Below are 16,329 nucleotides of genomic sequence, written 5' to 3' on the forward strand. Positions count from 1 at the left end.
ACACACACACACACACACACACATTCAATCACACACACACACACGAACACACACACATTCAATCACACACACACACGAACACACACACATTCAATCACACACACACACACACACACACACACACACACACACACACACACACATTCAATCACACACACACACACACACACACACACACACACACATACACACGACAATGTTTTCACCATAACGTAACGCTAAACCAACGAATACTTGTTAAGTTTAATATAGTTTCTCTTTTTGTTTCAACGCTTCATCCACCGATTATAAACAAAAAAACATTCACGCACTTTCGAAAGCAGAAACACACACACACACACACACACACACACACACACACACACACACACACACACACACACACACACACACACACTCAGTCAGTCGCGCATACGCACACAAGCATGGAATCGCCCGGGCCTGTGTGTCAGCGAGCTACTGTTCTTGTCAGCGAGCTACTGTTCTTGTCAGCGAGCTACTGTTCTTGTCAGCGAGCTACTGTTCTTGTCAGCGAGCTACTGTTCTTGTCAGCGAGCTACTGTTCTTGTCAGCGAGCTACTGTTCTTGTCAGCGAGCTACTGTTCTTGTCAGCGAGCTACTGTTCTTATCAGCGAGCTACTGTTCTTGTCAGCGAGCTACTGTTCTTGTCAGCGAGCTACTGTTCTTGTCAGCGAGCTACTGTTCTTATCAGCGAGCTACTGTTCTTGTCAGCGAGCTACTGTTCTTGTCAGCGAGCTACTGTTCTTGTCGGCGAGCTACTGTTCTTATCAGCGAGCTACTGTTCTTGTCAGCGAGCTACTGTTCTTGTCAGCGAGCTACTGTTCTTGTCAGCGAGCTACTGTTCTTGTCAGCGAGCTACTGTTCTTGTCAGCGAGCTACTGTTCTTGCAGCCTGCAACACACAGGGAAAGGGCACACAATAAGAAAAACAAGTGACCAACATGTGAAGATGAGTGTGTGATGGTATCATGACTCCAACCCCTACACCAACATGTGAAGATGAGTGTGTGATGGTATCATGACTCCAACCCCTACACCAACATGTGAAGATGAGTGTGTGATGGTATCATGACTCCAACCCCTAAACCAACATGTGAAGATGAGTGTGTGATGGTATCATGACTCCAACCCCTACACCAACATGTGAAGATGAGTGTGTGATGGTATCATGACTCCAACCCCTACACCAACATGTGAAGATGAGTGTGTGATGGTATCATGACTCCAACCCCTAAACCAACATGTGAAGATGAGTGTGTGATGGTATCATGACTCCAACCCCTACACCAACATGTGAAGATGAGTGTGTGATGGTATCATGACTCCAACCCCTAAACCAACATGTGAAGATGAGTGTGTGATGGTATCATGACTCCAACCCCTAAACCAACATGTGAAGATGAGTGTGTGATGGTATCATGACTCCTAACCCCAACCCAACATGTGAAGATGAGTGTGTGATGGTATCATGACTCCAACCCCTACACCAACATGTGAAGATGAGTGTGTGATGGTATCATGACTCCAACCCCTACACCAACATGTGAAGATGAGTGTGTGATGGTATCATGACTCCAACCCCTACACCAACATGTGAAGATGAGTGTGTGATGGTATCATGACTCCAACCCCTACACCAACATGTGAAGATGAGTGTGTGATGGTATCATGACTCCAACCCCTAAACCAACATGTGAAGATGAGTGTGTGATGGTATCATGACTCCAACCCCTACACCAACATGTGAAGATGAGTGTGTGATGGTATCATGACTCCAACCCCTACACCAACATGTGAAGATGAGTGTGTGATGGTATCATGACTCCAACCCCTACACCAACATGTGAAGATGAGTGTGTGATGGTATCATGACTCCAACCCCTACACCAACATGTGAAGATGAGTGTGTGATGGTATCATGACTCCAACCCCTACACCAACATGTGAAGATGAGTGTGTGATGGTATCATGACTCCAACCCCTACACCAACATGTGAAGATGAGTGTGTGATGGTATCATGACTCCAACCCCTACACCAACATGTGAAGATGAGTGTGTGATGGTATCATGACTCCAACCCCTACACCAACATGTGAAGATGAGTGTGTGATGGTATCATGACTCCAACCCCTACACCAACATGTGAAGATGAGTGTGTGATGGTATCATGACTCCAACCCCTACACCAACATGTGAAGATGAGTGTGTGATGGTATCATGACTCCAACCCCTACACCAACATGTGAAGATGAGTGTGTGATGGTATCATGACTCCAACCCCTACACCAACATGTGAAGATGAGTGTGTGATGGTATCATGACTCCAACCCCTACACCAACATGTGAAGATGAGTGTGTGATGGTATCATGACTCCAACCCCTACACCAACATGTGAAGATGAGTGTGTGATGGTATCATGACTCCAACCCCTAAACCAACATGTGAAGATGAGTGTGTGATGGTATCATGACTCCAACCCCTACACCAACATGTGAAGATGAGTGTGTGATGGTATCATGACTCCAACCCCTACACCAACATGTGAAGATGAGTGTGTGATGGTATCATGACTCCAACCCCTACACCAACATGTGAAGATGAGTGTGTGATGGTATCATGACTCCAACCCCTACACCAACATGTGAAGATGAGTGTGTGATGGTATCATGACTCCAACCCCTACACCAACATGTGAAGATGAGTGTGTGATGGTATCATGACTCCAACCCCTACACCAACATGTGAAGATGAGTGTGTGATGGTATCATGACTCCAACCCCTACACCAACATGTGAAGATGAGTGTGTGATGGTATCATGACTCCAACCCCTACACCAACATGTGAAGATGAGTGTGTGATGGTATCATGACTCCAACCCCTACACCAACATGTGAAGATGAGTGTGTGATGGTATCATGACTCCAACCCCTACACCAACATGTGAAGATGAGTGTGTGATGGTATCATGACTCCAACCCCTAAACCAACATGTGAAGATGAGTGTGTGATGGTATCATGACTCCAACCCCTACACCAACATGTGAAGATGAGTGTGTGATGGTATCATGACTCCAACCCCTACACCAACATGTGAAGATGAGTGTGTGATGGTATCATGACTCCAACCCCTACACCAACATGTGAAGATGAGTGTGTGATGGTATCATGACTCCAACCCCTACACCAACATGTGAAGATGAGTGTGTGATGGTATCATGACTCCAACCCCTACACCAACATGTGAAGATGAGTGTGTGATGGTATCATGACTCCAACCCCTACACCAACATGTGAAGATGAGTGTGTGATGGTATCATGACTCCAACCCCTACACCAACATGTGAAGATGAGTGTGTGATGGTATCATGACTCCAACCCCTACACCAACATGTGAAGATGAGTGTGTGATGGTATCATGACTCCAACCCCTACACCAACATGTGAAGATGAGTGTGTGATGGTATCATGACTCCAACCCCTACACCAACATGTGAAGATGAGTGTGTGATGGTATCATGACTCCAACCCCTACACCAACATGTGAAGATGAGTGTGTGATGGTATCATGACTCCAACCCCTACACCAACATGTGAAGATGAGTGTGTGATGGTATCATGACTCCAACCCCTACACCAACATGTGAAGATGAGTGTGTGATGGTATCATGACTCCAACCCCTACACCAACATGTGAAGATGAGTGTGTGATGGTATCATGATTCCAACCCCTACACCAACATGTGAAGATGAGTGTGTGATGGTATCATGACTCCAACCCCTACACCAACATGTGAAGATGAGTGTGTGATGGTATCATGACTCCAACCCCTACACCAACATGTGAAGATGAGTGTGTGATGGTATCATGACTCCAACCCCTACACCAACATGTGAAGATGAGTGTGTGATGGTATCATGACTCCAACCCCTAAACCAACATGTGAAGATGAGTGTGTGATGGTATCATGACTCCAACCCCTACACCAACATGTGAAGATGAGTGTGTGATGGTATCATGACTCCAACCCCTAAACCAACATGTGAAGATGAGTGTGTGATGGTATCATGACTCCAACCCCTACACCAACATGTGAAGATGAGTGTGTGATGGTATCATGACTCCAACCCCTACACCAACATGTGAAGATGAGTGTGTGATGGTATCATGACTCCAACCCCTACACCAACATGTGAAGATGAGTGTGTGATGGTATCATGACTCCAACCCCTACACCAACATGTGAAGATGAGTGTGTGATGGTATCATGACTCCAACCCCTACACCAACATGTGAAGATGAGTGTGTGATGGTATCATGACTCCAACCCCTACACCAACATGTGAAGATGAGTGTGTGATGGTATCATGACTCCAACCCCTACACCAACATGTGAAGATGAGTGTGTGATGGTATCATGACTCCAACCCCTACACCAACATGTGAAGATGAGTGTGTGATGGTATCATGACTCCAACCCCTACACCAACATGTGAAGATGAGTGTGTGATGGTATCATGACTCCAACCCCTACACCAACATGTGAAGATGAGTGTGTGATGGTATCATGACTCCAACCCCTACACCAACATGTGAAGATGAGTGTGTGATGGTATCATGACTCCAACCCCTAAACCAACATGTGAAGATGAGTGTGTGATGGTATCATGACTCCAACCCCTACACCAACATGTGAAGATGAGTGTGTGATGGTATCATGACTCCAACCCCTAAACCAACATGTGAAGATGAGTGTGTGATGGTATCATGACTCCAACCCCTACACCAACATGTGAAGATGAGTGTGTGATGGTATCATGACTCCAACCCCTACACCAACATGTGAAGATGAGTGTGTGATGGTATCATGACTCCAACCCCTACACCAACATGTGAAGATGAGTGTGTGATGGTATCATGACTCCAACCCCTACACCAACATGTGAAGATGAGTGTGTGATGGTATCATGACTCCAACCCCTACACCAACATGTGAAGATGAGTGTGTGATGGTATCATGACTCCAACCCCTACACCAACATGTGAAGATGAGTGTGTGATGGTATCATGACTCCAACCCCTACACCAACATGTGAAGATGAGTGTGTGATGGTATCATGACTCCAACCCCTACACCAACATGTGAAGATGAGTGTGTGATGGTATCATGACTCCAACCCCTACACCAACATGTGAAGATGAGTGTGTGATGGTATCATGACTCCAACCCCTACACCAACATGTGAAGATGAGTGTGTGATGGTATCATGACTCCAACCCCTACACCAACATGTGAAGATGAGTGTGTGATGGTATCATGACTCCAACCCCTACACCAACATGTGAAGATGAGTGTGTGATGGTATCATGACTCCAACCCCTACACCAACATGTGAAGATGAGTGTGTGATGGTATCATGACTCCAACCCCTACACCAACATGTGAAGATGAGTGTGTGATGGTATCATGACTCCAACCCCTAAACCAACATGTGAAGATGAGTGTGTGATGGTATCATGACTCCAACCCCTACACCAACATGTGAAGATGAGTGTGTGATGGTATCATGACTCCAACCCCTACACCAACATGTGAAGATGAGTGTGTGATGGTATCATGACTCCAACCCCTAAACCAACATGTGAAGATGAGTGTGTGATGGTATCATGACTCCAACCCCTAAACCAACATGTGAAGATGAGTGTGTGATGGTATCATGACTCCAACCCCTACACCAACATGTGAAGATGAGTGTGTGATGGTATCATGACTCCAACCCCTAAACCAACATGTGAAGATGAGTGTGTGATGGTATCATGACTCCAACCCCTACACCAACATGTGAAGATGAGTGTGTGATGGTATCATGACTCCAACCCCTACACCAACATGTGAAGATGAGTGTGTGATGGTATCATGACTCCAACCCCTACACCAACATGTGAAGATGAGTGTGTGATGGTATCATGACTCCAACCCCTACACCAACATGTGAAGATGAGTGTGTGATGGTATCATGACTCCAACCCCTACACCAACATGTGAAGATGAGTGTGTGATGGTATCATGACTCCAACCCCTACACCAACATGTGAAGATGAGTGTGTGATGGTATCATGACTCCAACCCCTAAACCAACATGTGAAGATGAGTGTGTGATGGTATCATGACTCCAACCCCTAAACCAACATGTGAAGATGAGTGTGTGATGGTATCATGACTCCAACCCCTACACCAACATGTGAAGATGAGTGTGTGATGGTATCATGACTCCAACCCCTACACCAACATGTGAAGATGAGTGTGTGATGGTATCATGACTCCAACCCCTACACCAACATGTGAAGATGAGTGTGTGATGGTATCATGACTCCAACCCCTACACCAACATGTGAAGATGAGTGTGTGATGGTATCATGACTCCAACCCCTACACCAACATGTGAAGATGAGTGTGTGATGGTATCATGACTCCAACCCCTAAACCAACATGTGAAGATGAGTGTGTGATGGTATCATGACTCCAACCCCTACACCAACATGTGAAGATGAGTGTGTGATGGTATCATGACTCCAACCCCTACACCAACATGTGAAGATGAGTGTGTGATGGTATCATGACTCCAACCCCTACACCAACATGTGAAGATGAGTGTGTGATGGTATCATGACTCCAACCCCTACACCAACATGTGAAGATGAGTGTGTGATGGTATCATGACTCCAACCCCTAAACCAACATGTGAAGATGAGTGTGTGATGGTATCATGACTCCAACCCCTACACCAACATGTGAAGATGAGTGTGTGATGGTATCATGACTCCAACCCCTACACCAACATGTGAAGATGAGTGTGTGATGGTATCATGACTCCAACCCCTACACCAACATGTGAAGATGAGTGTGTGATGGTATCATGACTCCAACCCCTAAACCAACATGTGAAGATGAGTGTGTGATGGTATCATGACTCCAACCCCTAAACCAACATGTGAAGATGAGTGTGTGATGGTATCATGACTCCAACCCCTACACCAACATGTGAAGATGAGTGTGTGATGGTATCATGACTCCAACCCCTAAACCAACATGTGAAGATGAGTGTGTGATGGTATCATGACTCCAACCCCTACACCAACATGTGAAGATGAGTGTGTGATGGTATCATGACTCCAACCCCTACACCAACATGTGAAGATGAGTGTGTGATGGTATCATGACTCCAACCCCTACACCAACATGTGAAGATGAGTGTGTGATGGTATCATGACTCCAACCCCTACACCAACATGTGAAGATGAGTGTGTGATGGTATCATGACTCCAACCCCTACACCAACATGTGAAGATGAGTGTGTGATGGTATCATGACTCCAACCCCTACACCAACATGTGAAGATGAGTGTGTGATGGTATCATGACTCCAACCCCTACACCAACATGTGAAGATGAGTGTGTGATGGTATCATGACTCCAACCCCTACACCAACATGTGAAGATGAGTGTGTGATGGTATCATGACTCCAACCCCTACACCAACATGTGAAGATGAGTGTGTGATGGTATCATGACTCCAACCCCTAAACCAACATGTGAAGATGAGTGTGTGATGGTATCATGACTCCAACCCCTAAACCAACATGTGAAGATGAGTGTGTGATGGTATCATGACTCCAACCCCTACACCAACATGTGAAGATGAGTGTGTGATGGTATCATGACTCCAACCCCTACACCAACATGTGAAGATGAGTGTGTGATGGTATCATGACTCCAACCCCTACACCAACATGTGAAGATGAGTGTGTGATGGTATCATGACTCCAACCCCTACACCAACATGTGAAGATGAGTGTGTGATGGTATCATGACTCCAACCCCTAAACCAACATGTGAAGATGAGTGTGTGATGGTATCATGACTCCAACCCCTACACCAACATGTGAAGATGAGTGTGTGATGGTATCATGACTCCAACCCCTAAACCAACATGTGAAGATGAGTGTGTGATGGTATCATGACTCCAACCCCTACACCAACATGTGAAGATGAGTGTGTGATGGTATCATGACTCCAACCCCTACACCAACATGTGAAGATGAGTGTGTGATGGTATCATGACTCCAACCCCTAAACCAACATGTGAAGATGAGTGTGTGATGGTATCATGACTCCAACCCCTACACCAACATGTGAAGATGAGTGTGTGATGGTATCATGACTCCAACCCCTACACCAACATGTGAAGATGAGTGTGTGATGGTATCATGACTCCAACCCCTAAACCAACATGTGAAGATGAGTGTGTGATGGTATCATGACTCCAACCCCTAAACCAACATGTGAAGATGAGTGTGTGATGGTATCATGACTCCAACCCCTAAACCAACATGTGAAGATGAGTGTGTGATGGTATCATGACTCCAACCCCTAAACCAACATGTGAAGATGAGTGTGTGATGGTATCATGATTCCAACCCCTACACCAACATGTGAAGATGAGTGTGTGATGGTATCATGACTCCAACCCCTACACCAACATGTGAAGATGAGTGTGTGATGGTATCATGACTCCAACCCCTACACCAACATGTGAAGATGAGTGTGTGATGGTATCATGACTCCAACCCCTAAACCAACATGTGAAGATGAGTGTGTGATGGTATCATGACTCCAACCCCTACACCAACATGTGAAGATGAGTGTGTGATGGTATCATGACTCCAACCCCTACACCAACATGTGAAGATGAGTGTGTGATGGTATCATGACTCCAACCCCTACACCAACATGTGAAGATGAGTGTGTGATGGTATCATGACTCCAACCCCTAAACCAACATGTGAAGATGAGTGTGTGATGGTATCATGACTCCAACCCCTAAACCAACATGTGAAGATGAGTGTGTGATGGTATCATGACTCCAACCCCTAAACCAACATGTGAAGATGAGTGTGTGATGGTATCATGACTCCAACCCCTAAACCAACATGTGAAGATGAGTGTGTGATGGTATCATGACTCCAACCCCTAAACCAACATGTGAAGATGAGTGTGTGATGGTATCATGACTCCAACCCCTACACCAACATGTGAAGATGAGTGTGTGATGGTATCATGACTCCAACCCCTAAACCAACATGTGAAGATGAGTGTGTGATGGTATCATGACTCCAACCCCTACACCAACATGTGAAGATGAGTGTGTGATGGTATCATGACTCCAACCCCTACACCAACATGTGAAGATGAGTGTGTGATGGTATCATGACTCCAACCCCTAAACCAACATGTGAAGATGAGTGTGTGATGGTATCATGACTCCAACCCCTAAACCAACATGTGAAGATGAGTGTGTGATGGTATCATGACTCCAACCCCTACACCAACATGTGAAGATGAGTGTGTGATGGTATCATGACTCCAACCCCTACACCAACATGTGAAGATGAGTGTGTGATGGTATCATGACTCCAACCCCTACACCAACATGTGAAGATGAGTGTGTGATGGTAGCATGACTCCAACCCCTACACCAACATGTGAAGATGAGTGTGTGATGGTATCATGACTCCAACCCCTAAACCAACATGTGAAGATGAGTGTGTGATGGTATCATGACTCCAACCCCTACACCAACATGTGAAGATGAGTGTGTGATGGTAGCATGACTCCAACCCCTACACCAACATGTGAAGATGAGTGTGTGATGGTATCATGACTCCAACCCCTAAACCAACATGTGAAGATGAGTGTGTGATGGTATCATGACTCCAACCCCTACACCAACATGTGAAGATGAGTGTGTGATGGTAGCATGACTCCAACCCCTACACCAACATGTGAAGATGAGTGTGTGATGGTATCATGACTCCAACCCCTAAACCAACATGTGAAGATGAGTGTGTGATGGTATCATGACTCCAACCCCTAAACCAACATGTGAAGATGAGTGTGTGATGGTATCATGACTCCAACCCCTAAACCAACATGTGAAGATGAGTGTGTGATGGTATCATGACTCCAACCCCTACACCAACACGTGAAGATGAGTGTGTGATGGTAGCATGACTCCAACCCCTACACCAACACGTGAAGATGAGTGTGTGATGGTATCATGACTCCAACCCCTACACCAACATGTGAAGATGAGTGTGTGATGGTATCATGACTCCAACCCCTACACCAACATGTGAAGATGAGTGTGTGATGGTATCATGACTCCAACCCCTAAACCAACATGTGAAGATGAGTGTGTGATGGTATCATGACTCCAACCCCTAAACCAACATGTGAAGATGAGTGTGTGATGGTATCATGACTCCAACCCCTAAACCAACATGTGAAGATGAGTGTGTGATGGTATCATGACTCCAACCCCTAAACCAACATGTGAAGATGAGTGTGTGATGGTATCATGACTCCAACCCCTAAACCAACATGTGAAGATGAGTGTGTGATGGTATCATGACTCCAACCCCTAAACCAACATGTGAAGATGAGTGTGTGATGGTATCATGACTCCAACCCCTAAACCAACATGTGAAGATGAGTGTGTGATGGTATCATGACTCCAACCCCTAAACCAACATGTGAAGATGAGTGTGTGATGGTATCATGACTCCAACCCCTAAACCAACATGTGAAGATGAGTGTGTGATGGTATCATGACTCCAACCCCTAAACCAACATGTGAAGATGAGTGTGTGATGGTATCATGACTCCAACCCCTAAACCAACATGTGAAGATGAGTGTGTGATGGTATCATGACTCCAACCCCTAAACCAACATGTGAAGATGAGTGTGTGATGGTATCATGACTCCAACCCCTAGACCAACATGTGAAGATGAGTGTGTGATGGTATCATGACTCCAACCCCTAAACCAACATGTGAAGATGAGTGTGTGATGGTATCATGACTCCAACCCCTAAACCAACATGTGAAGATGAGTGTGTGATGGTATCATGACTCCAACCCCTACACCAACATGTGAAGATGAGTGTGTGATGGTATCATGACTCCAACCCCTAAACCAACATGTGAAGATGAGTGTGTGATGGTATCATGACTCCAACCCCTACACCAACATGTGAAGATGAGTGTGTGATGGTATCATGACTCCAACCCCTACACCAACATGTGAAGATGAGTGTGTGATGGTATCATGACTCCAACCCCTAAACCAACATGTGAAGATGAGTGTGTGATGGTATCATGACTCCAACCCCTACACCAACATGTGAAGATGAGTGTGTGATGGTATCATGACTCCAACCCCTAAACCAACATGTGAAGATGAGTGTGTGATGGTATCATGACTCCAACCCCTACACCAACATGTGAAGATGAGTGTGTGATGGTATCATGACTCCAACCCCTAAACCAACATGTGAAGATGAGTGTGTGATGGTATCATGACTCCAACCCCTAAACCAACATGTGAAGATGAGTGTGTGATGGTATCATGACTCCAACCCCTACACCAACATGTGAAGATGAGTGTGTGATGGTATCATGACTCCAACCCCTAAACCAACATGTGAAGATGAGTGTGTGATGGTATCATGACTCCAACCCCTACACCAACATGTGAAGATGAGTGTGTGATGGTATCATGACTCCAACCCATAAACCAACATGTGAAGATGAGTGTGTGATGGTATCATGACTCCAACCCCTAAACCAACATGTGAAGATGGGTGTGTGATGGTATCATGACTCCAACCCCTAGACCAACATGTGAAGATGAGTGTGTGATGGTATCATGACTCCAAACCCCAAACCAACATGTGAAGATGAGTGTGTGATGGTATCATGACTCCAACCCCTAGACCAACATGTGAAGATGAGTGTGTGATGGTATCATGACTCCAACCCCTAAACCAACATGTGAAGATGAGTGTGTGATGGTATCATGACTCCAACCCCTAAACCAACATGTGAAGATGAGTGTGTGATGGTATCATGACTCCAACCCCTAAACCAACATGTGAAGATGAGTGTGTGATGGTATCATGACTCCAACCCCTAAACCAACATGTGAAGATGAGTGTGTGATGGTATCATGACTCCAAACCCCAAACCAAACTGTGGACTTCTTGGTGCGATTCGAGACACTTTATTGGCGGATTGGACCCCTTCAACGCGATTCCTGAGATAGTGTCCACGCTGACACGCAGTATATAATACTGTATAAACTGTCCCTGCTATTTACTGTTACTTACCAGAGATAAAAGTCATATAGCTTACTCGAGCCTGAAGGGGAATTTAGTCGCCTGGTGACAAGCAGTAAGTAGCAGGGATACTTTATATTTACCACAGATAAAAGTCATATAGCTTAGTCGAGCCTGAAAGTGAATTTAGTCGTCTGGTGACAAGCAGTAAGTAGCAGGGATACTTTGTATTTACCAGAGATAAAAGTCATATAGCTTAGTCGAGCCTGAAAGTGAATTTAGTCGCCTGGAACACATGATTCGCATTGTGTCATCAGCTTCTTGCTCAGAGTCTGGGATTGACGTCCAACAAAATATAGACATGCTGGAACATTTCACCAGTTCGATGACAGAATCGGCATTCTGTCACAATTTCGTCTGTCATATTTTGATGATTTTGACGTCCTGATGGTAGCCCCAAACTACATTCTTTGCGTCACATTCAACAGTGGGTAAGTAGTTAAAGTACTAGCTAGGGCAAGGTCACTCTCATACTTTGAATGAATTCAAACTTTAAACAAGAAGAGCAAACGCTCGATCGAGTCACTTTCGCAGTTCTGAATATTATATGAGGCATCAGATGGACAGGAAGAAATTGCTATTCACAACACAATGAGTCACGTTCACATAAAATTTGAGCCCGGTCACTTTTATAGTTTCCGAGAAAAGCCCAACGTTAAGTTGTGTGTTGCCGAACAGAAAAGGCTAGTTATCTCCCTTGTTTTTCTGATAACGTTCGTAAAAGGCTACAGATGTAAATACTTTGATGTAAAGAATAATCCTACAAAGTTTCAATCACATCCGATGAACTTTGTCAAAGATATAAAATGTCTAATTTTTCCTTTGACGCTGACCTGTGACCTTGAAAAAGGTCAAAGGTCAACGAAACCATCGTTAAAGTGTAGAGGTCATTGGAGGTCACGACTAAACAAAATATGAGCCCGATCGCTTTGATAGTTTCCGAGAAAAGTTTGTCAAAGATATAAAATGTCTAATTTTTCCTTTGACGCTGACCTGTGACCTTGAAAAAGGTCAAAGGTCAACGAAACCATCGTTAAAGTGTAGAGGTCATTGGAGGTCACGACTAAACAAAATATGAGCCCGATCGCTTTGATAGTTTCCGAGAAAAGTCCAACGTTAAGGTGGTGTCTACGGACGGCCGGCCGGCCGGACGGCCGGCCGGACAGACTAACACTGACCGATTACATAGAGTCACTTTTTCTCAAGTGACTCAAAAATCATTGTTCTATACAGGAGACCTACAAAATCTTCATGTGAATAATTTGAAATGTCGGGTGGTTATATCTACATAGCAATTGTATTGCAACACGGAAAGTGAACATGGTTATTCCACGGAGCTGTGTACCAGTGCAGCTAATGTTACGAAGGTGATATTTTGTTTCTTGACTGAGACATTTTAACCACGGAGCTGTGTACCAGTGCAACTAATGTTACGAAGGTGATATTTTGTTTCTTGACTGAGACATTTTAACCACGGAGCTGTGTACCAGTGCAACTAATGTTACGAAGGTGATATTTTGTTTCTTGACTGAGACATTTTAACCACGGAGCTGTGTACCAGTGCAACTAATGTTACGAAGGTGATATTTTGTTTCTTGACTGAGACATTTTAACCACGGAGCTGTGTACCAGTGCAACTAATGTTACGAAGGTGATATTTTGTTTCTTGACTGAGACATTTTAACCACGGAGCTGTGTACCAGTGCAACTAATGTTACGAAGGTGATATTTTGTTTCTTGACTGAGACATTTTAACCACGGAGCTGTGTACCAGTGCAGCTAATGTTACGAAGGTGATATTTTGTTTTTTAACTGAGACATTTTAACCATACGAATTGATTCAATAAATACATACAGGTTCCATGAATATCCTTTAAAAAATACTTGCACATTGTGTCTGTCTACGTTCAGTTGATGACAAGGGTTTCAAAGTACATCACCCTCGTAACATAAAACCACAGATCGTGACATAGTTTTGAATACTACCAAATTATTTAATTTGTTTAAGACAAAAATATATGCTATGTTTTGAGTTGCATCATTATCTAAAAAGGTAAACAACATACATTCTAGTTGCCAGTTAACATACGTTATAATCATTTAAAGGACTGAAAATGCATGTCAGAAAAATGGTACACAGCTCTGGAGAATATGGCCTCCCTGAGTGACACTGACCGTTATTTGCCTTGCAGGGCTGTGAGCCCCAGCTGAATCAACACCTGCTTGGCCAGTCCGCTCTCCTCGTTGTCGTTGTTGTGGTGGTGAGTGGGCCAGGGGGGCATGTGTTTGAGGAACGAACACTGCTGGGACACCGGTAGCATCATGGCACCTGTACACAACAGGTGAGAGATAGCAATTAACTCGTACAGGTGTGAATTGACCGGGGGGGGGGGGGGGGCAAGTGTTTGAGGAACGACCACTGCTGGGACACCTGTAGCATCATGGCACCTGTACACAACAGGTGAGAGATAGCCATTAACAGGTGTGAGTTGGCCTATCTTTCTGTCGTTGTTATGGTGACTGTGATCGGGCCAGGAGAGGGGGGGGGGGGAGGGTGGAGCAGTAGATGTTATCATACTTTATTCTATTTAATTTATTGCATATGAGTTATATTTGATGAGTTATTTGTAAGCTTTTTTCTCTCACCGGCGAGGGCTGATCTTAAAAAACACAGCAATTGCTTGCATCGTTACTTTCTTCTCTTCTCTTCTCTTCTCTTCTCTTCTCTTATTTTATCTTATCTTATATATCTCTTTACTACTTACTGGAGATTTAGATTACAATGAGGCAAGCAACTTTGTATAAAGCATCTTCCATTAAGAAATACAAGTTCGAGCTGAGCACTGTTATGGAAAAGTAATGTGAAAGTTTACTTACCAACAGCCAGTAGAAGAAGGAAAACTGCTTTGTTCATGCTGATAGACAGTGCTGTTCTGTGCACACCTTGACTCTGCTCACTGCCTGGCTTGTTGTTCATTCACTGCCTGGCTTGTTGTTCATTCACTGCCTGGCTTGTTGTTCATTCACTGCCTGGCTTGTTGTTCATTCACTGCCTGGCTTGTTGTTCATTCACTGCCTGGCTTGTTGTTCATTCACTGCAGCAACGAACACTTTAAATACTTGGAGAAGTCCCTTCATTTTTATACTAATGGCTCGTGCTTCGAAAATAAAAACCTCCAGCGATGTTAATGAACGTTATTTTAATGAACACAATTCCCCATGTATGACAGGCATTGTATGTACAATAAACAATCGCTTGTCTTTTGTGTTTTGCAATCCTACTACAGGTCCGGTTTGATGAGCAAAACAATGAAAGGGGAAACACGGTGTGTGTTGGCTGAATAGAAAGGTGACCGTAGCAGTTCGCTCCCTTGTTGTGACGGGGAAGCTGACGGCGGTGAACAGAGTGGAGAGGATTATAAGGTGTGTGTGTGTGTGTGTGTAGGGGCGGATCAGTTGCTTTGTAAGGGGGGGGGGGGGGGGCACTTTGAATCGAAAGTGAATGTGATGGGCGCGAAGCGCCCGAATTTGCTAGAGGGGTCCGGGGGCATGCTCCCCCGGAAAAAAATTTTGCCCAAAGAAGCAAAATGGTGCCATCTGGTGCCATTGAACTTAGAAATGGTCATAGAATCAGCATAGAAAAATCTTTTTTTTTCTTCTTCTTTTTTTTTTTCTTTTTTTTCGGGGGGGGGGGGGGCACGTGCCCCCTGTGCCCCCCCCCCCTCGTCCGCCCCTGGTGTGTGTGTGTGTGTGTGTCTGTCTGTCTGTCTGTCTGTCTGACCGTAACAGTTCGCTCCCTTGTTATGACGGGGAAGCTGACTGCGGAGTGTAGCGGATTATACAACCACTGCCCTTTGCGTCAACAAGTAGAGACAGGCTGCTTTGTGGGGTCACTGCGGAGTGTAGCGGATTATACAACCACTGCCCTTTGCGTCAACAAGTAGAGACAGGCTGCTTTGTGGGGTCACTGCGGAGTGTAGCGGATTATACAACCACTGCCCTTTGCGTCAACAAGTAGAGACAGGCTGCTTTGTGGGGTCACTGCGGAGTGTAGCGGATTATACAACCACTG

General features: G+C 44.9%; 1 long non-coding RNA gene across 1 annotated transcript; it reads right to left on the reverse strand.

Annotated features, from left to right (window-relative positions):
- Positions 1 to 736: 736 nt before the first annotated feature.
- LOC138979165 (uncharacterized) lies at positions 737 to 15,359 on the reverse strand. The gene is made up of 3 exons (XR_011459909.1): positions 15,135 to 15,359; positions 14,433 to 14,586; positions 737 to 912 (listed from the first exon to the last, which is right to left on the reverse strand). It is a non-coding gene; the product is annotated as an uncharacterized lncRNA (long non-coding RNA).
- Between the last annotated feature and the right edge of the window lie 970 nt (positions 15,360 to 16,329).

Source organism: Littorina saxatilis, linkage group LG10 (assembly GCF_037325665.1).
Source record: "Littorina saxatilis isolate snail1 linkage group LG10, US_GU_Lsax_2.0, whole genome shotgun sequence".
NCBI lineage: Eukaryota > Metazoa > Mollusca > Gastropoda > Littorinimorpha > Littorinidae > Littorina > Littorina saxatilis.